At 49.6% G+C, this 24,956-nt stretch overlaps 1 protein-coding gene across 5 annotated transcripts in view; it reads right to left on the bottom strand.

Moving 5' to 3' along the window:
* Positions 1 to 22,382, bottom strand: part of SLC6A1 (solute carrier family 6 member 1) — a 41,599-nt gene extending 19,217 nt beyond the window's left edge. For 2 of the 5 annotated variants that reach the window (XM_053930318.2, XM_053930320.2), the window contains exon 1: positions 21,686 to 21,838. The gene's annotated coding sequence lies outside the window, so the exon portion shown is untranslated. Of the gene's footprint in view, positions 1 to 868; positions 892 to 9,262; positions 9,295 to 21,685; positions 21,839 to 22,324 lie in introns of those variants that run through there. The other 3 variants (XM_045192404.3, XM_024556483.4, XM_071222288.1) reach the window with 3 other exon arrangements.
* Between the last annotated feature and the right edge of the window lie 2,574 nt (positions 22,383 to 24,956).

Raw genomic sequence — 24,956 nt, 5'->3', positions numbered from 1 at the left:
GTGCAGGAAGCCTGCCAGCCTCTATGCTGTGTATGAGCCCCTTGGAGCCACCCAGCCAGGGTGACCTCAGCGAGTCCATGCAGCATGGCTGGTCCATGAGGTCCTGGGAACATGCAGGAGTGGGGCCTGATGCCTTTGGGACAGCTGTGAGAGTGGGCATGAGGGCACCGTGAGGAAGACGTTCCATAATTTTATCAGAAAGGAAAGTCAAATAACAGAGGGGCTGCCGCTTCTCAGGGCTCCATTGGGAGCCAATGAATGCAGCTGATGATTTTCCACATCCTCCATCCAACCTTGCAGTAATGTTATGAAAAAACATGCAAGACCATGAGAGAGAGCCCCTTGTTTGGGAAATGAGAAAAGCAGGTTTCAAAACAGTTTATTTAGTATGCTCCTATTTTACCCCTCCCCCCAAATCTGTTCATTAAAAAAGGAAAAAAAATAGCATAATGATTTTACCTAATATGTTCCCAGTGATTAGTTTATAAGTGATTTTTGCTTTTTTCTTCTTTTTTTTTTTTTGCACTTTTCTGGATTTCTACAATTATTTTTAAATTTCTACAAAAATTTATAGATAAAATAAATTTCTAAATTTCTATGACATTTTTTAAATTAATAAAATCACAGAGAATAAACTTATGGAACCCTCAGAGCAGACAGGAACATGTGAAGTACTAACTAGGCTGTGGACTCTCAGATGCAGGAGCCAAAGCAATGTGTGGCCCCTGCCCCAAGTGGCTGCCTCCCCTCAGCTCTGCCCTGCTGGGGGACCCAGGCTTGCTGTGCACTTGCCTTCTGGCCCTTCACATGCAATCGCCATTACCAAACACCAATGTTTCTTCCTAGAGTTCATGGAGAACCAGATCACCTTCAGACAACCCTGCTTCTTGTTCTCAAGGATGACCCACAGGCTTGTCTAGGTCCTGGCTTGAGCATGGCACCGTCAGACTCAGGTAGGGTGACCGCTGCGCACGCTGTCAGAAATGGCAGGAGGCAGGCGATTCTGTGGTCTACCATAGAGACTTGGGATATTCAGGGGAGAGAGCAGCCTCAGAAAAGTGTGGGGGGCTGAAATGGATCCCCTTTGGGGTATCAGCCATTCGCTGTGAAAACAATGATGCCCTTAATTGTCCCCATGATCTACCCTTGTGTAGGTCAACTGCCATGTTTGTTTAAAATAATCCAACCACCTTGGACCAGGGCTGGTCACCTGACCCTGGCTAGCCAATCAATGCTCCTTCCCTGGGAATTTAGCAGAGAAAGAAGGCCAGTCTGTCCAGCGACTTGATACCACTGAGGTAGCCACCTTCTGACCACCTTGTACTCAGCAGCAGAGAGACTTGGTCTGCTGAGGAGGAAAGAAAATGGAGATCAAAAGATGGAGACACTTGAAGGCATTTTACTTTGTGGTTCTAGGCATCCTAGAGGCGGGTTATGCTCCTGCTCATGGATTACAAAGCAATCCACAGTCATAAAATAAAACCTCCATTTTTGCTTACATTGGGCTCAGGGGATTTCTGCTACAATCTCAACTCTCTACGCACTACCTCTCACCACTAGACCAAGTTCTCAATGCCTGTGGCCTGTGGTAACAACTTATTGCCTCTACTCTGGATTTACTCGTTGATTATCATGGAGACTGAAACCAAACTCCAAAATCTGCTGGGTGTTTTTAAGCTGATGCCATGCCCTGGGCCTCAGAATCACCCAACACCATTCAAGGAGAGAGAGAGGGAGAGGGAGAGAGAGAGGGAGAGGGAGAGAGAAAGGGAGAGGGAACGGGAGAGTGAGGGTGCACAAGTGAGCCAGAGACAGCCAGATGCAGCTCTGGTTCACTTCCCATGAGCAGACAAGACAGCAGGACGTGCTCAGTAGGGGGAAACCTCGTGGGTACGTCCTTTGAAGAAACCATTCAACATCAACACAAAAGGAGGTCAAAAGGTCAGGGGGAAGAGGTCAGTTCACCAGGAAGTTTATACTGTTCTCTTCTCCACAAGTATATCAAGCCCCTCCTTGAGCCTGGAGGGATCAGAGACGGTGGCTGCTCTGAAGGACTCAGCATGAGGAAGTCATACGTGTGATCTCCAGAATATGGGAAAGTGAATTCAGATTTAGCCAAATGTCTATAGCTGCCCTATGAAGAGCCACATAGGCGTATGTGGAGTTTTCCTTTTAGAACATGTACAATATGTGAAGATCAAAGACATAAAGCCACGAGTTTATATAATTGGTGCTACTACCTCAGTGCTAATCAGACCTCAGCTCCGTCTAACACTTACTAAAGCTGGGTCAATTACTTCCCCATTTGGATCCTCATCTGTACAGTGGGGGGATAATAACAACACTTCATTCATAGGTTTGCAGGGAAGATTAAATGAGACCACGTTAAATGTATATAGAGCATGTGAAAGAATGTGTGGCTCAGAGTGAGGGTTTAGGAATCTCCACTATTTCCTCATTGTGATTGTTACCAGCTGTGTTAAGGATCATGCTTCTTAATCTGGTATTCAGAGCTTTCTAGAGGCTATAATAATGAGATGATGATGATGATGGTGATGATAATGACAGCAGCTAACATCTACTGAGGGTTTATTATTCAGGCCCTTCAGCATCTTTCAGCATTTTCAAAACCCAGTCGAAAATCATCCTTTTAGTTGCCATGGGGAATACTAACTAATAAAAATGTCAAGTGCTTTGTGTTGGCTCTTTTTATACCAATGCAAAGTGGTCTGGCTGATCACTTTGGGCCAGTCAGAAGCTGGGAGTGGAACATTTGTGTGTGTGGTTAAAATAATAAAAAGGAATCATTCTGTAATAAACAAAGTCTGGTAAGAAAAAGGCAAACACCCAAACATCTAGTAGATGGGCAGAAAAGGATAAAGGGACCCCTGTTAGTGAAAAAGCCAGGGACCCAGTGCTTATGTAAAGTAGGTCCAGAAGCTGCCTCGCTCATGCACCCTAGGGGAAGAGCTGCATGGGAATTTTACCTCCTGACACCAGCGGGTTAACCTGTCGTTCCCCTCATGAAAAAGAGCACGCAGAAAGCATAGGCACGCGCTGTCTTTCTAGGATTAATGTTCTCTGAGGCTGAACTAACCTTTTACCATTGTTGTCTCCCCTTTCCTGAAACAGCCTCCTGTGCTTTGCAGAGAAGGGGATGCTCTGGCTTGGAGGATGGCTCTGTGGGTCTCTCTGCTCCTGAGTGCCAGTCTGAGGCCCACCTTCACCTGCTGGTACAGCAGGTAGAAGGAATGCCTCTCACTACTCATGATGTAGGGCACAGGGCATTTTTCCCAGGCTGTCTTCCAGAGTCTTTCAGTTCTTCCTCATCAGGTGGACAAAAACCTAGTTCCACGGTCTTCCAGGTCCTTAATATACCATCATTAACTGAATTCCACCAAAGCAACTTTTAAAAGGGCACTGTTAATATGAGTCCACAAGCGATAAGTCCTCGGTAGTCACTCACCTACTCACTCGCACCTTCATTCACTCAACAAGTATTTACTGAGCATATGCTATGTGCTGCAATGATGATGGAACAATTGTTTCAAGCATTTTGTATTCTGAACTATACTCTGGTCACCAGAATTTGAATCAGTGAACTAATAGGGCCAACAGAAAGATTCAATTTTGTAAATACTTACTGAGGGCCTAATGTGTACATACAGCTGAACTGGACACTCAGGTTGCAAAGATTAATAGGGTCCATGACCTTGACAAGGTCACAGCCTAGAAGGAGAAATATTTCTGCCTACAGTTAATCACAATCATAAGTACTGAAAGAGTGTATGATAACACACTGTAGGCCTAGAAGGAATGAGTTAATTCAGCCAGAGAATGTATCCCAGATGCGGGAACATTTGAGCTGGGTTTTAAAGGTTGAATAGGTGTTCATCAGGCTCAAAAAGAGGGAAGGGCATCCTGAATGGAGGGAAATACATGAACAAAAGTAGGGAGGTTTGCAGCTTGGAAGGCCAGTTTGTGAAGGGCCTTGAAAGCCAGACCAAGGAACTTAGGGACCGACTGCAGGGATGGGACAGGAGTGATCATGTATTATGTGATTATATAATAGACTATTATTACAGAACAGATTAGGATTATAGAAGAAGACTCACTCAAGGGGATTCTGGGAAGGACTTAAAGAAAGAGACTCAAGGAAGGAAGGTGGTAAAAATGTCCCCATGACGCCCCATCCTTTTCTGATGTGCTATGACTAAATCCTAAAGCCATTGACAAAAATGGGTCAAACTAAGCAGAAGGAATATTTCTGTCAATCCCTGAGTGAGGAGATGCCTTGTAAGAAAAATAAAACATGGAGTTGGAAAGCTCTAGATCAGAAGTGGCAATATGGGTCAAAATTGGCCCTAGGACTTATTTTATTTGGCCTGAACAAACAAATTTTTTTTTAGTTGGAATTAGGAGCCAGAAATTTGACTCTGTGGGATACAGCATTTCAAACAGAGGGAGAGCAAGTGCAAAGGCCCCAAGGCAGGAATGAGCTTGGCTTGTTTGAGAGACAGCACAGAGGTCCAGGTGGCTGCAGTCCAATGCAGCAGGGAACAGAGCTGGTCAGAGGCAGGCAGGGGCCAGGTCACACAAGGTCCCAGAGACCACTGCTAGGGGTTCAGATTTTATTCCAAATGGGATGGGAGAAATTGGAGGGTTTAAGCAGTGGGGGTGATCTGACTTTCTCTTGTGAGTCTCACCCTGGCTGCCTAGAAGAGGTACAAGATGGAAGCAGAGAAGTTCATTAAGAGGCTGAGAGTCCAGGCAAGACATGGTGGTGACTTGAACAGTGGCTGCTAGGGTGGAGGTGGTAAGGAGTGGCACTGAAGATCTATTCTGGAAGTGGGGCCTGAAGGCCTCACTGGTGGATTGGCTGTCAGCAGCCCTGCCCTGGGCTAGATGGTAGTCTGGGGGAGGGGTGAATGTGGCAGCCACTTGAACAATCTGCCTCTGTCCCATTGCATGAGAGGGACAGGAGTCTGCGTGGGGTGGGGACTTAGGCAGAGGCCAAAAGGCCAAGGCCAGAGTCTCAGGACTGCTATTGTCCACGGCCAGGACTGGGCCCAGAACGCACTTGGAGCTAGTGGGGTGCCATGCAGAGCTAGAGAGGCAGTGGGCTTGGGAGTAGGGCCCCCACTCCCTCCCATAATGCTGTGCGCATTCCTGCTTTGTTTTGCTCCTGTTCTGTTCTGTAATTACAGAAATTACAGAGGTTTGCTTCAGACTGCAATTACTCTACTCGCTTTTCTTTCTTTCTGAAACTGCAGTTCAGGAAAAAAATTAATATTGGGTTTGGCTTCATTCCAAGAGGAAACATAATGCAGTTTATTCTCTGCTTTAGGGAAAAATGCTGGGCCCAATCAATTGGAAAACGCTTTATTGAGCATCTGTTGTGCACCCAGACCCATGCCAGCTCCTATCAAGGGAGAAGAGCCAGCATTTACTGAGTACGTGTTGTGTGCCAGGCATTTCACAGGTGCTATAACATCCACTACTCGTTCCATCTCTGTAAGCTGAACGCAAATTCACCCATCTGACACATAAGGAAACTGAGGTTTGCCAGCCTGGGGCCATTCCATTGCAAAGGAGTCTGAAATCGCTTAGTGATTCAGGACTTTGCTTGCTACTCAATGTGTGGTTCCCTGTGGGGCATACTGGCATCACCAAAGAGCCTGTTAGAAGTACGGAACCTTGGGCCCCCTCCAGACCCTGGCATCAGAAGCTGCATGTTATCCAGGTCCTGTGATTCAGGTGCACATGGCAGCTGCAGAAGCTGTTGGGCAGGGATGACCCTGATTGTTTCACGGAGCTTGATTCAGGGGCTAGATATTGAGCTTGCTTCTCAGTTTCCTCATCTATAAATATAACCCTGTAATACTTCATAGGACTGTTGCAAAACTGAAGCAAGATAATGCATGGAAAGAGGCCGGGGAACGCAGAAGGCCTGGCACACAGGAAATATTCAATAAATAGCAGCTTAGAGTGTCATTGAACGAGATGAATGGCTATGGAAGAGCTTTGTAACTGAGAAAACGTACGAATCTGAGGACAAATTAATGGCTAATGATCAGGTGCAGAAGGTTAGAGGGAGGCTGGAACTGTACAGGTGGAGGGCAGGTACTGTGGGCAGCCCTTGTTATGCATTGCCTCTGAGGTCAGGGAAAACTCCCTGCAGAAGGTGCTCTAATGGAGAAGGGGCAGCTGGACAGGGTTTCCACAGCCTTAGGACTTAGGCCTCAGAGGCTCAAGCCCAATTTGGGGGCAAGGAGTCAATCTTTGCCAGGGTGCAAGTTGTAAGCAAAATGCACAGCTACAGGTATAGATGGTAGGCTCTCATCCTGGGACCCTCAGCCAGTAGGGCTTGGGGCCAGGCACTACGCAGCCTCCTTCCTGGTCCATGCCACACTAGTACACCTGGTCTACGCTAGCTGTCTACAGAGAGGGCTGATGGCTGGCTCAAGGTCACACAGCACACAAGTGGTATGACCCTTCCACACCTTCCACACCCCAACTCTTGGCCCACTGCACACTCTTATTTAAGAGATTAAGGAAAGCAACTCCACATCTTGGAGCAAACCCCTCAGCTGCCTCCACATACCTGAGAGATAATATGCAGACCCATTTTTTAATAGCATTAATTGAATGCCTACTCTTCACAACATCCCAGTGTAACTTTCAAGTAAGTTACTTATTTTCTCTAGTGTTTGTTTCCTCATTAGGAAATAGGGCCAATGGTAACCACTTCACACACTATAAGACCTAGATTTGAGTTTTCTAGTACTGTGCCTGGCCCAGCAAGTGCTAAATACAGCGAAGCTAAAATGATTATTAGTCCCATATTGCAGATGATGGTACTGATGCTCAGAGAGGCCAAATGAGCTGCCCAAGGTCACACGGGATTTAATCCAGGCCCTCTGAATCACAGTCCAGTGGTATCTGCTCACCCAGCAGGTGCCTCCCACACACTGGCCTCTGTGAAATTCTCTGAAGCCTTAAATGTGGCCTTGTGACCTGGGCCTGCCTGCTGGGTTCTGGGTGGGGAGAAATGTGACTGCACGGAGATCAGTCCACCTGGCCTCACAGTCATACAACAGCCAAGAAAACAGAGGCTCCCACCCTTTCCCTCTGCTTGCAGCCTCCCAGAGCCTGACGTCTGGTGTTCTGGGTGCCTCCAAAACCAGAATGTAGGAGAAAGCTAAAGGACACCCCGCCCCAACAACCAGTGTGAGAAAAAAATCAGTTTTATAATTGCTGAAAGCTCAACAGAGCCATCCAAAGGGGAAACGAACTCCAGAAATCATGGAACCATGGTTCTCTTTCTTCTGTGGTTGCATTAAAAAAGATAAAATCCCCAACTTTTCATTAACAAAGAGGGAAAGTAAAGGAGAGCTCAGAGTGTAGGGAGGAAGTGAGCTGGGCACTTACTAATGTGCCAGAGCCTCTAAATGTTTTATTATATTAACTTGCTATTATCACCCAACCCCGTTTTACTTAAGGATAAACTGAGGCACAGAAAGGTAAACTGACTTGCCAAAGGTCTCCCAGCTAAGAATTAGTAGGGTTAGAATTGAACCCAGGCAGCCAGGCTCCTGTGCCAATGGTCTTAACCACTCCAGTGTGCCATTTCTATGGGGTGCCTGTGGAACCCCCAAGCCTACCTATGGTGAGTGTATGAGTGGCGCATTTCTAGCAGGCAACTCCCTTCAAAACAAACCCTAACAAGGAGAAGATCTGCTGCTCCTTTTAAGAAGCCCAAGAGAGGCTGCTAGCACCAGACCCTCTGAACTCCGGCTCCAGGAAACGTGCATGGTCCTATTGGGCAAGCCCTGCAGGTATCCCGGGAGCCAGTGAGAGGTCACATGGGATCTAGGCTGAGCAGTTCTCACCAGGCCCCTGGGACCAGGGGCTCTAATTAGAGTCTCCCAGGAGGCAGCCAACCCCAAGGGGTGGCAATCCCCTCTGGGAGGCCCCAGCTCTACTCCAACTGCAAACATTCCCTACGTTTGCAGCAGCCAGAAGGCTCGGCCTTAGGACCTGTCTGCAGGGAGAGAGCTTTTCCAGGGACTGATGGGAGAGGAGGAAGCACAGTTAGCTTGACTCTGGAGTCCACAGACTAGCTGTGTGATCTGGAGCCAGTCCCTTTCCCTCTCTGTGCCTCAGTTTCCCTCCTTGTGCAAGGAGAATTGGACTCTGACTTCTAGGGCATCTTCTAACCTCTGTCTTCATTCTCATCTCATCCTGGTTGTCTCGCTCACACAATCAGTGGTTTGCCAACATCTGTTCTGGCTCTTAATTGTCTGCAGTGCCTTACTGAGCACCTCGCTTTGTCACAGCAATTTTCAATTCAATCCAATCCAATCCAACCCGCATCGCCAGTGCACCTCCAGGGAGTCAGGGCCCACGCTGGGTGCAGGGGAATAAAGATACATCCAGAGTCTGAGTTTTGCTGCCACTGAGCTTTCAGGAGAGCTGGGAGATGGGCCATGAAACCAACATCCACATGATAAGTTCTCCTGAAGCCCAGAGGAGGGATGGCACTCTGCCCAGGGGGCCTGGGTTTTAGCAAGCAACTGGGAGAGGAGGGCACTTGGGCTGATGGGAAGGGTAAAGAAGTAGAGACATTTCTTTTATAATCAATCACAGCTACTGAAGCAGGACTAAAATTCTTGACTTCTGGTCCATTCCAGGCAGAGCGAACAGGGCAAAATGCATAATGCATTTTGAGATGGTGAGGTGCTTGGCTTGGCTGGCTAGAATCTGGGGTGATTTAGGGATCACGGGGAGATGACCAGTAGCAAACCAAAGGCTTTGAATGTAGGAAAGGGGGTGGTGTTATACCCTGTAATAGAACAATGATCATACAGGTCATTTATTCACTGATTATATGTTTGATACATTCATGGATGATAGTATTTAACTCTCACAAAACTCCACTGCACACATGTGGAAAACGAGGCTCAAGGCATAAAGCAATTTGCCCAGGGTCCCAGGTCCAGCAGGCAGCAGCTGGATTCCAAAGCCCATGCTTCTAATGGCCCTTGTCCACTGTGGGCATCAGGGGAGTCTGGGGCCACTGGAGCCTTTCAGGTGGGGAGATTTCATCGGATAGTGATTTGGCAGCTGTGCGGGTGAGTGGGAGAGGGGTGGGAGGACAGCACCTGAGCTGGTACCATGGTGGGGGCCATGGCAAGGCCTGGTCCCTCTACACAACTTGGCTTTTCTCCTAATAGCTAATTCTTCTGTCCTATGTACCCACCTATACTGTCAACTCTGTATGAACAGGACCTCGGTCTTCAACTGCCTCTGCTTCCCTGCAGCAGCCCAAACAGTGCTAGACACAAACGTGCTCTCCTGAGTTCCAGCGTCTGTGATGGGGTCGTTGTTGTTACAAGTCCTGAAGAAATGTCTGTTTTGGAGGAGGTGGCACCGGTGTCCAAAGCAGCGCCGTGCTGGCACGTGTTTAACAAGGAGCTCTCACGAGAGCAAACAAGAGGCCCGATTTGGGGCAGCTGCTGATCTCTGTGGTGTGAACGCTCCCACCACAGCCAGTTCTGGGTACCACCACGAGGTCACGGGATTGCGAAGAGATGTGCACACTCCGCGAGTGGGCTCTTGATTGCTTCCTGTAGGGAAAGCTCCAGATAGCACCTCCTGGGCCGGCACCAGAGCAGAGGCTGCAGCTCCTGTGGGTGCAGCTGGAGGGAGGAGTTTAGAGCCCCTACAGGGATGCTTAGGAGTGGGGAGGGGTGGGACTGAGGAAGGTGGGAAGGAGGAAGGAAAAAGGAGAGTGAAGAAAATGGCAAGAGGAGAGTTGAAGACAGGGAGAGTAGCCGAGTGACAAGGAAAAGGACACAGAAGGAACACAGATATTCTGTGATCTCCCTGAAACTTTGCGAGAGCCCAAAGAGGAAGGGAGCCTACATTTTAGTAATAAGAAACCTGGGGTTGGAGGAGCCTAAGGTTGCAAGTGGCTGAGGAGCTCAGATTGAAACCCAGGCCGAAGGGCCTACCCGCTGACTTCCTTCCATTGATTCTACCGGGATTTTGGGTGGGTAAACCCATCAGTCTCAGCCTTCCAAGGAGGGCCCGAGGCACTAAGTGAGATACACCCCGCGCCAGGCACACAGGAAACCCACACTGGGACGACCAAGGTTTCCAGCCTCCAGACCTCGCAGTCCTGTTCCAGGTTGCTTCTTTTTTCCCACCTTCTTCCGGCTGGTGTGGGGAATTCTCAAGCATTTCCATTCCAGGGGATGCCTCTGCCAAGGCCCCTGGCTCAGCAGGCCAGAAAGGATTAATTCAGATCAGAAAATAAAAGTGACATGATGACCACCTAGCATTCTCTGATATCACTTTCTGGTTTTTAAGACACACTTATAAGAAAACCAGGGAGTTAAATAACTTCTCTCTTGTTCAAGATACAATTGCAAGGCTCTGGAGGGCATTAGGATAAAGGCCCTTTAAGATCTCAAATTTGGGAAAAAGAAACAAATATTAACCCTGCAGGGACTGGCTGAACTAAATGACAACCTGTAATAAATCACACACAGACACACAGCCCAAGTGGAGAGCTGACTCTGTGTCACAGAATGGCACCTCAGGGACAGTGGCCCTGGGCATCTCCACGGTTCCTGACCAAGTGTCCACACCTGGACTCCATTTCCTTCTCTCCACAGCTCTGAAGACTGTCAGTCCCATTCTAGAGATGAGCGCACTGAAACCCCAAGGGTAAACTGTCTGGACCAAGGTCACACAAAGTTGCACTCAGAGCTACCAGGGATCTCAAACTAGTGGCCTGCAGGCCAAATGGGTCCCACCTGTGTTTGGTTGAGTGGCAGCAGCTTAGAATTTTAAAATATGTGTTTGCATGCTTTGTGGGTACATGTTTTCCAACTTACTACTAGTCCTTCCATGACTGCCGTCTTGTTCCCGACCACTTTACTCATTTCTTTAACCTGCCTGGCCCTCAACGGCCTTTGAGTTTGCAATCCTAATGTACATGATGCAATCCAGGCAGCTCTTTCTCTAAGCGGTAGAAGAAGGAACGGGTTAGCATTGCCCCTTCCTTAGGAGGATATGCAAAAATCTTGGGGGGGAGTGATGTTTACAAAAGCACACTCAGTATTATCATTTTATATTTGGGAAACAACAAACCCTACTGGTATCTTAATATAAGCTCAGTTAGTTTTTTAAAAATGTCAAGAGAACCGCTTTAGGAAAGTTTGCAAGAATGAGGGAGCATATTTTCAGAGTCAATTAAAGGTCAGATTCCAGGGTCTCAAATATTTCCCACCAGAGAAAGCTAATTTTCCTTTTAAAAGACTGAATGAATGCCCACTTCAGCCAATGCATCTGGTGCATCTGTTCTTGATTCGTTCACTTAGCTTTCAAAAAGAACCTTTGCAGCAGGAATCCTCCCTTCTTTATAAAGGGAAACATTCCACGTAGCAAGAATAACCTACCCATCTGAGAAAATGGGATTTTTACTGAGCAATGTTCTCAGGTTCCATGGACAATAAACAAATTCAAGGGGAGTTCAGAGATTTACTTGTCATGAGCCATGACAGGGGCAGGCTGAACAAGGCAGCGGTTACAGGCACTGGCCTAAAGGAAATAAACCCTGTTGTTGTTGTTGTTTTTAATTAATATTGAGAGAGAGAGGGAGAGAAGCATCAGTTGTTGCTCCACTTATTCATGCATTCATTGGGTGCTTCTTGTATGTGCCCTGACTGGAGATCAAACCCACAACCTTGGTGTGTGGGGACAACGCTCAACCAACTGGGCTCCCGGCCAGGGCAGTAAATCTGGTTTCGAGTCTCCCTTCAGGCACTGTGTGACTGAAGGTTAGTCACTAATCTCTCTAAGACAAAGGCAATAATACCTACTTTCAGGGCTGCTGTGAGGATTAAATGGGAGAATACGTAAAGTGGTTATAATGTATACCACCTGGGACACGGTAAATGCTCGACACCTGGCCGACAATATAGTAAGTCACCTGATTAGGTCTAGCATTACTTGTTTTTGTTTTTGTTTTTGTTTTTATAGCTATGGGGGAAAGTCCGGGGTAGAATGTCAAAATTGCCTTAAGCTACAGGCAATCAATATAAGGGAATGATGGGAGCCAATGGGAGATGCTGACCAAATCAAATTCGAGGAGCGAAGTGTTCATTAAACTTGATTCCCAAAGTGGACGTGCGGTGCACCTATCCTGTGAGTAGCACATTCATTCAAATCCTGGGTAAACCTCAACTGCCTTCATTTGTTCCCAACGCTTCTCCTGGCTTCATGGCATGGAAGTGTTGGAAGCCACAGTCTCAGGCTCATAGCCTCCCGCCCTGCCATCCAGCCCCAGGACGAGCAGCGGGCAAACGGCCCTCCCCTCCTGGAATCCAGAAACAGGTTGCTACCTCTGGGGTGGCTGGAGCGGACAGGTTTGCGGAAACAAACAAAATGGCTGCTTGCCTCCGAGTGGTCAGGACCCTAGCGCTCACCATTGCTTCCAAAACAGCCAAAGGCCTGAGTCCAGCACCCTCTTTCTGCTTCCAGAATGGAACGGGGTTGTCTGCCAGCTCTCATCACATCTCTGCCAGCATGCAAATGATGAACTCTGGGGTTTCTCAGGGTGTTAACCCCATGCTCTCCAATTCCCGAGTAGGGAAGTAAATCTACTGTGCCAGCTGTGCAGGAGAGTGAAATGAAGGTGTGTGTGGGTGAGAGTATTTATTTTCCAAAAGCGTTTGCAGCATGGAGTCATTTAGATAACCACAGAGAGAAAACACAACTTCCCCTAGTGTGGTTTGCACATATACTTTTAGGGACAGTACATTTGCAGGGAGGTACATCAATCACGTTTTTCAAATGCAAAAATATTTATTCATATTTTTGGTGATAAGGGCTGTTCATTCTGATATTCACCAGCCTGGAATAAAGAGCCTGTTATTTGTCATTCTTGTAATCCTCAACCAAGGATATGTTTATTGGTTTTAGAGGGGGTGGGCAGAGAGATGGGAGGAAAAAGAGACAGACAGACAGACAGACATTGATGCGAGAGAGAAACATTGATCAGTTGCCTCATGTATGTGCCCTGACTGGGGATTGAATCTGAAACCTAGGTACCATAAGTGCCAGGACCCTGAATCGAGCCCACAACCTTTTGGTGTATAGGACAATGCTCCAACCAACTGAGCCACTCAGCCAGAGCATGTCTTGCTTTAGCCATTCCACTCTTCAAACCCCACAAATTAGAAGCAATCCATGGTTGGAAGCAACAGACCCTTTTCCTACCTCCCTTCTCTGGTTAATGATAATAGCGACTGTTGATTGATCTATGCCCAAGAGTGGGGCTTGATGCTCTACCTACCTTATCTCACAAAAATACTAGGAGGTAGTCTTATTATCTCCATTTTGCAGATAAAGACACTGAGGCTCAGAGAGGTGAAATAACTTGCCCAGGGTCGCACACCTAGGAAGTGGGAGGAAGGGCTTTGACTTTGCACCAAAGCTGAGGTTTGGACCTACCTTGCTGCTCTGTTTCCCCATCCCTCCTGTGCTGGAATCCTCCCTCCTGGCCCATCAGATCTCGGTGAGAACTCTCCTTAACAGCCTTTAGAGAGGTCTGGATTCTCTGACTTCAGCACTCAGAGCTGGCTCCCTTCTGGGTCCTTATGCCACCAACCACCCTCCCCCTCACAGTGTCCCTTTCCAGTCTCCCCCCCACCCCCAACTCTCAGCAGTAGTTTGGGGTTTAAATCCCAGCTTCACTCTGGCCTGCTTGCATGACCTGGGGAAAGAGTCACTTCACCTCTCTTCACTTTACTTTGTGCCTTCATGAAGAAGAGAAGGTGATTATCCCTTTCTGCCAAGGTCATAGGAAGGATGAAACTAGACAAAGCCATTTCCTCATGCCTACTTCCAGCCCCACCAGCCCTGAGCATCCTTTATGGAGAATCTCAAACCCTAGACACAGTCCCCTCCACTCTCTCGCTTGCTCCAGCAGCTCCCGAATCAGCATTCAACACACATCACTCTGCCTTGTGCAACGCCATTATCTCCAGAGGACACAGGCTCTGTTGCCATGGCAACCAGAGTCCTTCCACCAACTCTATTTAATAATTTCTCAACAGTGGAGCTGGGCTGACTTGGGGCAGGAGGAAAAGCACTGGGTTAGGGGTTAGAAGCTCCAGGTCATTGTACCTGTGGGCCTAGGACTTCTCTCTCAGCCTTGGTTTACCTATCTGTAATGCAGAGGTGTCCAAAATGGGTGGGTTTTGTGGCTTTCTCTGGCCTAGAAAAACCTGAGAAATAGCCTTTGAGGTCCAGGAAGTGAGAACACAGAGTTACTGAAGAGGGCTTGGAGGTTTGAGTGACATTTCAAGTCCACAAGAAGAACCAGAAGCTGCCTTTGGTTCTCCAAAGAGCTGCACTCTCCCCTCCTGCTGGCTTGCCTGCAAAATGTCACTTTTCAGGCATGAATGCAATCTCTGTGACCCACCATGTTCAGGGCTGGGATGGGTAGGAGACAGATTTTCTTGCACCCATCACAGCCCTCACTCTGCCCAGTGTGCGGATGTGCAAACTGAGGCTCAGGAAGGACAAAGGGATTGTCCATGGTTACCCAGCAAGTAGAAAGTCCAGCCATCCAGAAAGGCTAAGTCGGTGCCTAAAGAAGAGAGCCAGTCCGCTACCCTGTCCCTCTGCCCCACTCGGCCCATGGCTGATCTTGCTCCAGCTCCCACCTGTGTGGCCTCTGGCTCTCACTTAAAGAGTCACACAATCAAAAGCAAGAGGTAAGTACCTACTATGTGTCCTCCACTATGCTGGCCACTGGAGACCCAGAAGACACAGCATTCCTGCTCTCAGGAAATTTATGGTTTTGACTGTGAGCAGCTCTTCAAAGCAGCAACAATGCCTCCATGATCCATGGAAGGGCCTGGAACACAGTAGGTGCTCCAAGTTTTATTTGGTAGAGTTGTTTGACCACATCTGCTCCTGCTGATAACTTGTGTAGATCTCCCTGGAGTAGCCATTGGTGACTCCAGCTCCAAGGAGCTGCTGCAGAGCCAGTGCTGGGGACAAGACTGGTATGAACGAGGCTCTGTGACTCTTGTCTGGCTCCAAGGGAGGGGGTGCTCTGCCTTGGCCCGGGATGATGGCACCACTTCTAGGCACAGCCATTGTAGCCCAGTGGTGCTATTTAACTCCTCTGGGGTTGGCATTCTCATTTAATACCCATGGCATAATTAACAGTGCCACATCTGCTCTGCCATTAGTGGCATTCACTGCCATTTGAGAAAGGGCTCTTATCTTCCCCAGTCATTAGTCTCGGGAGGCTATTATGGGGGAAATGGAGGAGGAAGTGGGGCATGCAGCCTCCCTTCCCCCGTCTGCATGCCAGGAAATGCTGATTGTCCTGTCCAGTCCAAACCCCTTGGCTTTATGGACTGAAAACACAAATCCCAGAGAAGGGAAGGACCCTGCCCACCATCCCAAGCAGGCTCAAGGCTATCGGACTGGATGTTGTCTCCCACTTCTTTCTTGGGTCTGCAAGCCCAGGCCTTGGGGTCCTGCACACCCAGGTCTGAGTTGCAGCTCTGCCACATGCTGGGGGCCACCTTGGACAACTGCATGAGTTCAGTGGGCTTCAGTTTCCTTATTGAGGATCCTGGGACACTGCTGGGAAAGTGCTCCACTCAGTGTCTGGGTCGCAGTCAGAGCTCAAAACTGGGGCTTGTACACATCTGATTATTTGGGTCACCATGCTGAACCAATCTGTTAAACATGTACATGTAATACATGTATGCACTTAAATTCTATCGTCACAGGATTCTCTCCAGTAAGACTTCTTCCCCAACCCCAAGCTCACTTCTGTTTTTTAATCATAGGTGAGTTCTTGACCTCAAGCTCTGGAAACATCCAATGTGGGAGCAAAGGGATTCAGGCGGCAGTGAGGCTGGATCGCAGGATGGAGCTCAGACAGAGCACAGGGATCCAGCTGTTCAGTGTGCTGGGCAACCCAGAGCTAGCAGCTCCACCTCCCTTGGCTTCAGGGTGGTTCTCCTGCCCACGGGGACAGTGGCATCCATCCCCTAGCATTGTTCTCACCAGCCCCAGGCAGCCCAGTCCTGGTGCCCAGGAGGCTCTCCACACTGTGTGGTCGGGGCCAGGATGGCCACACAGACAGGGGACATGTCAAATCCTCAGGTACCCCTGCCTCCCCTAACACCCCAGAAGTCAGTTCCTAAAACTTGTGATATGTCACAGTCTTCAGCACGGATAGCAGTTCAAGGACAGGGGGAAGGTGAAATCATTGCCGGGATGAGTGGTTTCCATTCCACATCCCCTCCCCTTCTACCCTCTTGTCTGAACATGGCTCAGCACCACACTGCGCACTCCTCCGGGGGGGCCCAATGTTCTGAGGCTCATGTCTGAACACTTTCCTATACCTTCCTGGTTATCAAGGCCCTTAGATCCTTGTAGAGAATCTTGCAGGGTCCCTAGTGTTCATTTTCACCCAAATCCATGTGGATAAGCACACTTGTGAGCCTGCATGTGTGTCTGAGAGAATCATCCCTTCCTTTCTCCCCACATGCCACCACCATGGCAAAGACACCTTCACCTCCGGCCACAGCTTAGCTAAGACGCCATGGCTCTTTTCTCCTAAACCTCAGGCTGTGCCTCCCCACAAACTCCCTGCAAAATCCATCCCTGTGTCCTCTGTGCTCTGCCTCTTACAGACCCTGGCTCATCTGGGCACCTTCTTGAGGGGCTACCTGGAGAATTTGGATTTGGGCTTAGTAAAGGTGATTCCTATCAGCTAGGAAACCAGAGGTCAAGGATAAGGGCGTTCAGGGCTCCCTGAGCTTCAGTTTCTCCATCCAAAAGATGGAGATAATGGTAATAATATATTTCACTTGGAGCTCCCGGGGCTATTGCATGCTTCAATTGAGAAAGCACTTAATGAAATTCTATATAAATGTTAAGTGTACATGTACTCATGTGTGTGCAAAGAGGCTTATTTGAGTCAAGGTCATTCTGATTTGAGCTTTATGAGAAAACTAGCTTAAAAAATGTCTGTTTTTGTTTCAAAAAAGAATCTTCCTCAGGATATCAAGAGCCATATTTTCTTCCCCTGGAATACTTCATACGGGATCAAAAGAAAGAAGAGCTGCAAGAGCGTATTTTTCCCTGCAAACTGTAAAGTACCGTTTTGATGTCAGGGAATATTGTTATAAGCCCCAAGTCCCAGCAAACAGCAACGCTGATACCAAATGTCATTGCTCATTTCCTTGTGGCTCCTGCCCTCTCCCTGTACAGAACCTCCTCACCAAACAATAAGGCCATGAGAGCAACCTGCTGTCAATGTCTTTCAGGGCATCTTTGACCTTGAATGTCCCTCTGGCCAGGGCTTAGTTATCTCAAGAGCTGGCATGTGACTCTGATCTTGCAGACACTATGCAGCTGACAGGTGGGCAGAGCTGCAGGCCACTGTCCGAGGCAGCATCCTCCAACCTGGCCTGTGTGCCAGGATCCCATCCGGCCCAGGAAGCTGGGGGCCCGTTTTGCCAAGAGTCAGACCCAAGAGGGCCCCTGAACCCCTAATGTGGCTCGTTCCACCTAGCTGCACACCCCCTGCTTTCAGAGCACCACAGCCAATTGCTTTGCAAGACCTGGACTCCTTGTAATTTCCAATTTGTGAGAAATGTAAAAATAGAAGGCCTTTCGCTGCAGGCAGCTTGCATCAAATTGGATGCCACTTTCACGTCATGTCAGATCACGATAAACGAAGCTGATGGCTTTGTCGGCTACTCTCAGTGGCTTCCAGAACAGCCAAAGGGTGACGACAAATTGGGGACACCTAAGAATGAGGGAAAGATAGCTGGGTGCACAACATCAACACCAGTTTTAAATGAATTTAGTCTAAGTCACAAATACATGGCAACAGGCTGGGCAGCTGGGTGAGAATTCCAGTTCTGCAACTTAGCAGCTGAGGGACACTGGGTACAAATTCATCTCTTTGGGCCTCAGCTCCCCCAGTTATTAAACAGTGGCTATCATGCTACTGGTCTCCCAGAGCTTTGGAAAAGCTCCAAGGAGAGAAAAGGATGGGAAGTGCTCTCTAACTGTGCAGCGCCTTAAATGGGGAGCCATGGTCCTTGAGAAGTGACAACACCAGGGGCTCTTCCATTGTGGCTGAGCTGGGGCTCCAGGGCCATTGAGAAGGCCAGCAACCCTGCAGCCAGCACCCAAAGCTCTCGACTTATCTGTTTCTTCATCTGTACAGGGGCAATTCCACTACACACCTCATAGGGTTTTGTGAAAATTAAACGCAATAATATTAAGTAAAACACACACCACATTCCCTGGCAGATCATCAACTTGCAATAACTGTTAGCTATTATTATTGATGATATTATCATTGGAACAATATTGAGTGGGCTCTTTTTTTTTTTTTCCTGTTTATGACTGAATCCAAGCCTGCGCTGAAACATCACAGCTTGTGTTCACACCTACGGTCTATGCCAGGCAACCCTTATCTCCGCTGTTAGCTGGCTTCCCACTTACTCCCTCATCCCCTTCTCCTGGCTCCTGAGGGCTTTAGGTGAGCTCCAACAGAACATGCTGGAAGTTCATAAAGCTCACTGAGGCACATTTCCTGGAAAGCCCTATTTTGGAGTACACATCTCGCCTCCTAGCCTTTTGCCCTTTCTTGCACCACTTTCTTTCCCTCTACCTCCTAGTGACCTTCAGAGAATGGGGGAAAGGTGACAAAAGGGACTGCTGACGCTGGGCCCATTTGTGGAGCTGGAGCCAAGAAATGCCACAGGGCAGTGGACAAAATTCTGACGAAATCCTTCCTGAGAGGGGGCCTTGCTGCTCTTTGCCACTGGAGTCAACCGAAGGTTGTTTTCATCATGCCAAGGGCTGTGCTCTACCCACCATCCTCTGGGCACAGAGAAGCTGAAGGGACTGCATGGTTGAATTGAAGGGGCTGTTCTGCTATGAGCAAAGACAGGTCTGAAGCTGGGTATACCTCGGGCCAGGTGACAGGGACAGGCTTGGGCATCCCACCTGCTCCCAAGGACAAAGGGGATTTATTTTGGGAGGTAAGGGGCTGGAGGCAGCAGGCAAGGCTTAATAGATAGGGGCTGACACTCAGCCTGTGATGCACACACAAGCAAGGGAAGGGGAAAGGGTGTGTCCGAAGTCCAAGTGGTTTGGGACACCTCTAACTCCACTGACAGGAAGTGTCTTTATGTGATGGCGAGAAGCCGCTTGGCTTTCATGCTTTATTTCACGTTGCTCCTAGCACGTGCCAGCAACGTAGAGGAACAGCCTGATGGCAGACCTGAGGGACCTCACTGTCAGTCATCAAATCCCAACCATCACCCCACCACATCACTCTGTGCAGGTGAAGACCCACGTCTAGAGACTCAGCAGCAGTGAGGCAAGTGTTGGCTGGGAAATTAGAAGAGCAGGGTTCAAATCCCTACCCTACCTCGTCTAGCTGTGTGACCTTGGGCAAGTCACTTTCCCTCTCTGAACTGTAGTTTCCTCACCTCTGCAGTGGAATGTTAGAATTGTACCTGCTGCACAAGGTTATTGAGGAATTATAAGCTGGGTACATCAGAAGCTTTCGGTGCTCCATTCCTTACTCCCAGAGGGGACAAGAACTTCCCCAAGGTCACCTGGCCAGAAAATGGCAGCACCCCGGCTCAAGTCTAACCTGTCCAGGGCTCATTCCTGGTCTCCGAAGGCTCAATAGCACGGGTATATGTCGTAGGTAGGTCCACCTTCCATCCATGCTGGCTTTATTCTGAAACACTTCCTGAGTGCCCGCTGTCTGCTGGGCCATGCGTAAACAAATTCATGGCCTTGAAGCTCCTGGTTGCCAGGCATGTGAAATTTGGGGGGGGGTGGGCAACAGCTATTGTGCCTCTTTCAGCTTTGATGGACTTGGTCTTTTTCTTTGTCATTACCCTCTGAGTAGCCTAACTCCTTGGCCTCTAGAAGCCCGTCCCAGCCCCATGTGGAGTTCCTGGGGGACATACTTCTCACCACACTTACAGTCCTGGCATAAAGAGTCACCCATTAGGAAAGATGGTTCCCGCTTCCCCCCCCAGGCAGCTGCCTCCCTCCTGTGTGGTTCTTAGGGATCGCCCCACTCTGCAGATGCTATGCCAGACAAGCCAGGCTGTGTGTCCCGCTGAACTCACTGTTTGTCCTTCAAGGACTGGCCACTGAGCCAGTGCTTTGCTGGAGAGAGTGCTTTCTTTGTTTGCCGCCTGCCTCACAATTTATATCTGAGGCTCAGGGGAGGCTCAGCCATTTTGCCCTGGTTGCTCTGGGAAAAGGTCCCTCCCACTCCTTGCTCCAGGAGACAGAGGGTGCGAGGAGCCTGTAGTCCCACTGACCTCCTTTGTGCTGGAATTTGGGAGTTGAGGTAGCCTTTGCAGACTCCATTATGAATACATTTTTCCCAAAGTTCCCAAAGAGAGAAGCTAGGCAATACCTAGCACCTGAGAACTTGCTCTCTCACCCAGCACCCACCTTGTGTCATAGAAAAATGAAGGTCAGTTCCAAAGTCCACTTGCATAGCCTGACAATCTCTGATTTGGGGGGTGTCACCAAAGCTCAGGAGCCATTTTATTCAGCGCACCCTCCCCCCACCAGTTCTTCGTGGATGAGGCTGAGCTTCCAGAGACGGGAAGGCAAAGCTCCAGCCTCACATTAGGAAGAAACGGGGTGTTATCATTTGGTTTTTTAAAATCCAGTTTTCTCCTTAGGGTTCACGTCTATTTTGGGAGGATACTAGCTCAGAGACTCAGCTGGGGGAGAGGCTGCCAGGTCTGAGTTCCTTGTCTGAAGACTAACCCAAGCTAGGACAGGGCATCTGTGGGTGCCAGCTGTGGGGGTACAGGCAGACCTGACGGTCTTTGCCTCCAGGCAGCCGTGACAGGCACAGTCGTCATCCCGAGGAAGTAAATTCCAGAACACAAGACAAGATGAGAGCAGTGCCCTGGTGGCAAAGGGGCACAGTCCTTAAAACCTCCCGTGGAGCCCCTTCACCCCACATCCCTAGGGGAAAGGAGTGGGGAGAGCAGCGAGAGCTTGTGTGCGCTCAGCCCAGGCTGTGGTGTGCTTTTCAGCCAACATTTCTTGAGAGCTGGAGCTGCCCTGGGATAGGGAGGAGGTGTCCCGTCCCCAAGTCGCTGGCCTCCTTAGCCTTTGGAGAATAAATGATGGGCACTACTCTATCTCGACGCAGCTGACTCTGAGAGAGAAAAGTGGCGCACGGTCCCCCAAACATTCACTCCAGGGTCCCCCACAACCCCCTGGGGAATGGACGCGACGCTTCGACGGCTGCAGCAGAGTCCAGCGCCAACCGGGGGTCCAAGCCGCCCAGCCACAAGGAAAGGGCATGCGATTCTGGTGACTCTCCCTCGAGTCCCCTGCCCTCCTAGCCTCCCTAGGGAATGGCCTGGATGAACGTCGACGGGCGGAGCGGTTCTCTGGCTCCTTCATGTGGCCCCAGGCTAGGCGAAGTGCGGGGGCTAGAATCTCCGGGTATCCGCCCCCCACCCCGCCAGGCCCACGGCGGCGTATCGGGGCACCCGGCTGTCCCGCGCCGACTGTCCCGGGCTTTGCGCCCCACGCCCCGACGCCAGCCGTCCGTTCCTACCTGCGGCCCGGGCTGCGCTGCCCGCTGCGGGCGCTGTGCGGGCAGCTCAGCCACTCTGGTGAGCTCCGGGCGCGGGGCCGCTGTCGGCACGGTCCGCGCCGCGCTCCCGGTTTCTTGGTTCCTCCGCTCCGCGCAGCTCGCCCGCAACCTCGCCGCTCGCTCGGTCTTTCGAGGGCGGGAGGAGGGACGCGGGGAAGGGGGGCAGCGGGGGAGCGCGGGACAGAGGGGCGGGAAGCGCGGGCGGGGGCGTGGCCGCTGCGCAGAAGCCCGCCCACCCGGGGAGGGGCTTGCCCGCGCCTCCAGGCCCCTGCGCGGGTCCACGGCCCCACCACCCCCTCGCCAGCGCCCACAGGGGCCGAGCTCCCAGCTGCTTCCTCGCAGCGTCTTCGCCTGCAGCCTCGGTCCTTTCCCTCAGCCCACCTGCCCTCCTTTTCTTACCCATCTTCCCTCTTTTTCCCATTTCCCCCTTCCATTTTCCCCTCCATATCTCCCTTCCTTCGCCCCTCTTTCTCCTTTTCTTCTCTCTCTCCTTTCCCCACTCCCTCTCCCAACCCTCTCTTCTGCCTGGCTGGCTCCACGCTCCCTTCCTCCTCTCTCTCACTCTTTCCTGTTCCTCCAGTCTGGTGCCCTCGTCCCTACCTTGGCTTTGGGGTCCGCAGGCTGTCTTGGTCTCAGTCTCCCAGTCCCTTTCAACATGGATTTCTCTCTTGGTTTTTCTCTTTCCACCTTGTAAGTCTGCTTCTGTTGGTCTTTTTGTTCTTTTTCTCTGTCTTCCTCATTTCTGTAGGTTACAGGGTCCTCAGTGTGGGTTCCTGCCTCCTCTCTGCCCCCCTTCTTCTCCCCAGCAACCTCCGCTGTCTATTGCAAGGGGAGCGCAGCTTTTGGCCTGGAGCTAACAGCTTCTTGGGACCAGGCTGAGTGTGTGCTGTGGCAGGGAGGGGTGAGTTGGAAGGTACTCCCCGTCTCCTGCCAGGGGTTGGTCGTGGAGACACAAGTGGCTGTGTGTGTTTTGGATGGACAGATGGATAAACAGATGACCGAAAAGGGAAACACAGCCTGGAAAAAACACCCAGGGATGACAGCAGAACCCGGAGACACACTCTTCTTTCCAGTTCTTAAGGTTTGACGATTGTCCCAAAGAAGTCTTTCTCCCAGCCAGTCCCAGCCTAGTGTCTGAGGACTCCCTCCCTTCCCCTTGCTAAGTCCTGGCCTCATCTTCCTTTCACAAATGCTCCTGGGAATGGGGTCATGACTGCTTTTCCCTTTGTATCCCCCAAGGACTCACAGAAGATTTCTTCTCTCCAGCCTGGACCTACTCTTCATCTCCTCTCTGTCCCCAGGGCTGGCATTTGCTGATTAACTTCCCATGTCCCCACCTAGCTCCACACTCTGATCATCCTTCCTGGGGTCCCACAACACACAGGGCTCCCCAAGGTCACCCAGTCTTCTCTTGTGTCTTTCCCCACACTCTTGGCCACAGCATGGAATCTTTATATCTTTTTTGACCCATCCATTCCTCCCCCATCGCTGGGCACCAGATCCTTGTGACCTCCACCAGTACTTCTCATGAATATTTATGAGCTCCTTCTGATTGCCAGGCACTGCCCTAGCCTCTGGAGACACAGCAGTGGGCAAGACAGAAAGGCCACAGACCTCAAGGTGGTCCTGGACCAGTGTGAGAGAGAGGCTGTTGTCAAATAACCACACAAGCCCAGTGACAAGATCTGCCAGAAGCACACGTTTCAGGGGCTGCCAGTTCAATTTGGGATGGTCAGGAAAGGTTTCTTCAAGGAAGTACCATTTGAACCATTTGTGGTCCAAGGATGAATAGGAGCCATCTGAATGGAGATGTGGGCACAGCTTTGAGCAAGGGTATGAAGTAAGCAAAGATGGAGGCTGTTTTTCACTTGCTTGATATTCATTTCAACTTCTTTAAGGAGCACCTCAATTTTAATATGGGGAACTTCCCCTCTTCCACTCACATTCATGTGGCTGGATGGGGTTCCCTCCTTCCAGAGGTAGGCATGTGACCCAGAACACATTACCATGACCTTAATGAGGGGAACATGTGACATACGCTGGGTCAATGAGAACACTCCCTGGGACTTTTGCTAAAATTATTGTCAAACAGAAGCTTGGTCTCTGCTGTGGTTTCTAAGCCTGGAGCTGTAAGCAGCTGTCTTTTTCACATCTTGAGCAGATCCCATGTGAGAATGAAGCCAACACAGAGGAAGGCAGAACTGAGAGGTAGAGAGCAGACTAAGACCTGATGAATATTGTTTGAGTCCCTGGGTTCAGCCATGCCTGAAGGTGGTTTAGTTATTTAAATTTCCTTAAGTTTCTTTTTGTCACCTAAGCAACTCTGAATTCTCTTTATGTTGCTTACAACCAAAATAGTCCTGATGAATCTAGTACTGGATTGAGATATATAAAGCATTACTTATATAAAGGAATAATAATAACCATTTCCATCTTCCTTCCTTTCTTCAGGTCTCCTGAATAGCCTCACACAAAATTTGTCTCTTTTTGTTTTTCTGTATTCCTGCTCAGAAGTTAATTTCCCTCCATTTTCATTGCTCTGGGTGTATTTTGCCTACATATGGAAGGAAGCAAACTCTGGCTGTCAGGGCAGTCTCATAGGGTGACTGACCATCTGATGCTAGATTGTCTCCTCAACATTCCCTGCTCCCTGCCCGTCTCCCCACACCTCCATGACTGTCCAGTGTCTGCCTTCACATCTCCAGGGATGGGGACCTCATTATTCTACCAGGCAAATAGTTTCAAACAACAAACTCACATTGGTTGAATTCTAAGAACTGCAATGGGGCTTTAGATAAGGGACACTATACTATGAAACTGAGGTGGCTGCAAGCAGGGCCTCTGTGTCCTTCCCAAAAGCCCAGGCTAAAGTCTTTCAGAGAACTCACATGCATTCCCCATGGGCTAGAGTGGTGAGTTCTGTTAAGCAGGGCTCCCAAAATGTGGGCTGGCAGCCACTGGTGGTAACTAGGATGATTTTCAGTGTAGTAGAATAACTTGGCATGCAAAAGCTCGTTCATACTCATCTGCCTGTAACATCCTTGTGATTTCTGTCCGTGATCAAGTCTCAGGTTAGTGCTAATTTGTCCTTAACACCTCTTAAGAGCATGTACTAATCCCATTTTAAGTAAGAGAGATGAGCGGTAGGACTCCAGCCTTGGTAGACAATAATATCGAGTTAGAATTGAATGCATTGCTCATTTGTCCTTGCGTTTATTTTAATGGAGACCTA

The sequence above is a fragment of the Desmodus rotundus genome, chromosome 8 (assembly GCF_022682495.2).
Source record: "Desmodus rotundus isolate HL8 chromosome 8, HLdesRot8A.1, whole genome shotgun sequence".
In the NCBI taxonomy this organism is placed as follows: domain Eukaryota; kingdom Metazoa; phylum Chordata; class Mammalia; order Chiroptera; family Phyllostomidae; genus Desmodus; species Desmodus rotundus.
The sequence above is the reverse complement of the archived record's forward strand: the minus strand, read 5'-3'. Positions and strand labels throughout refer to the sequence as shown.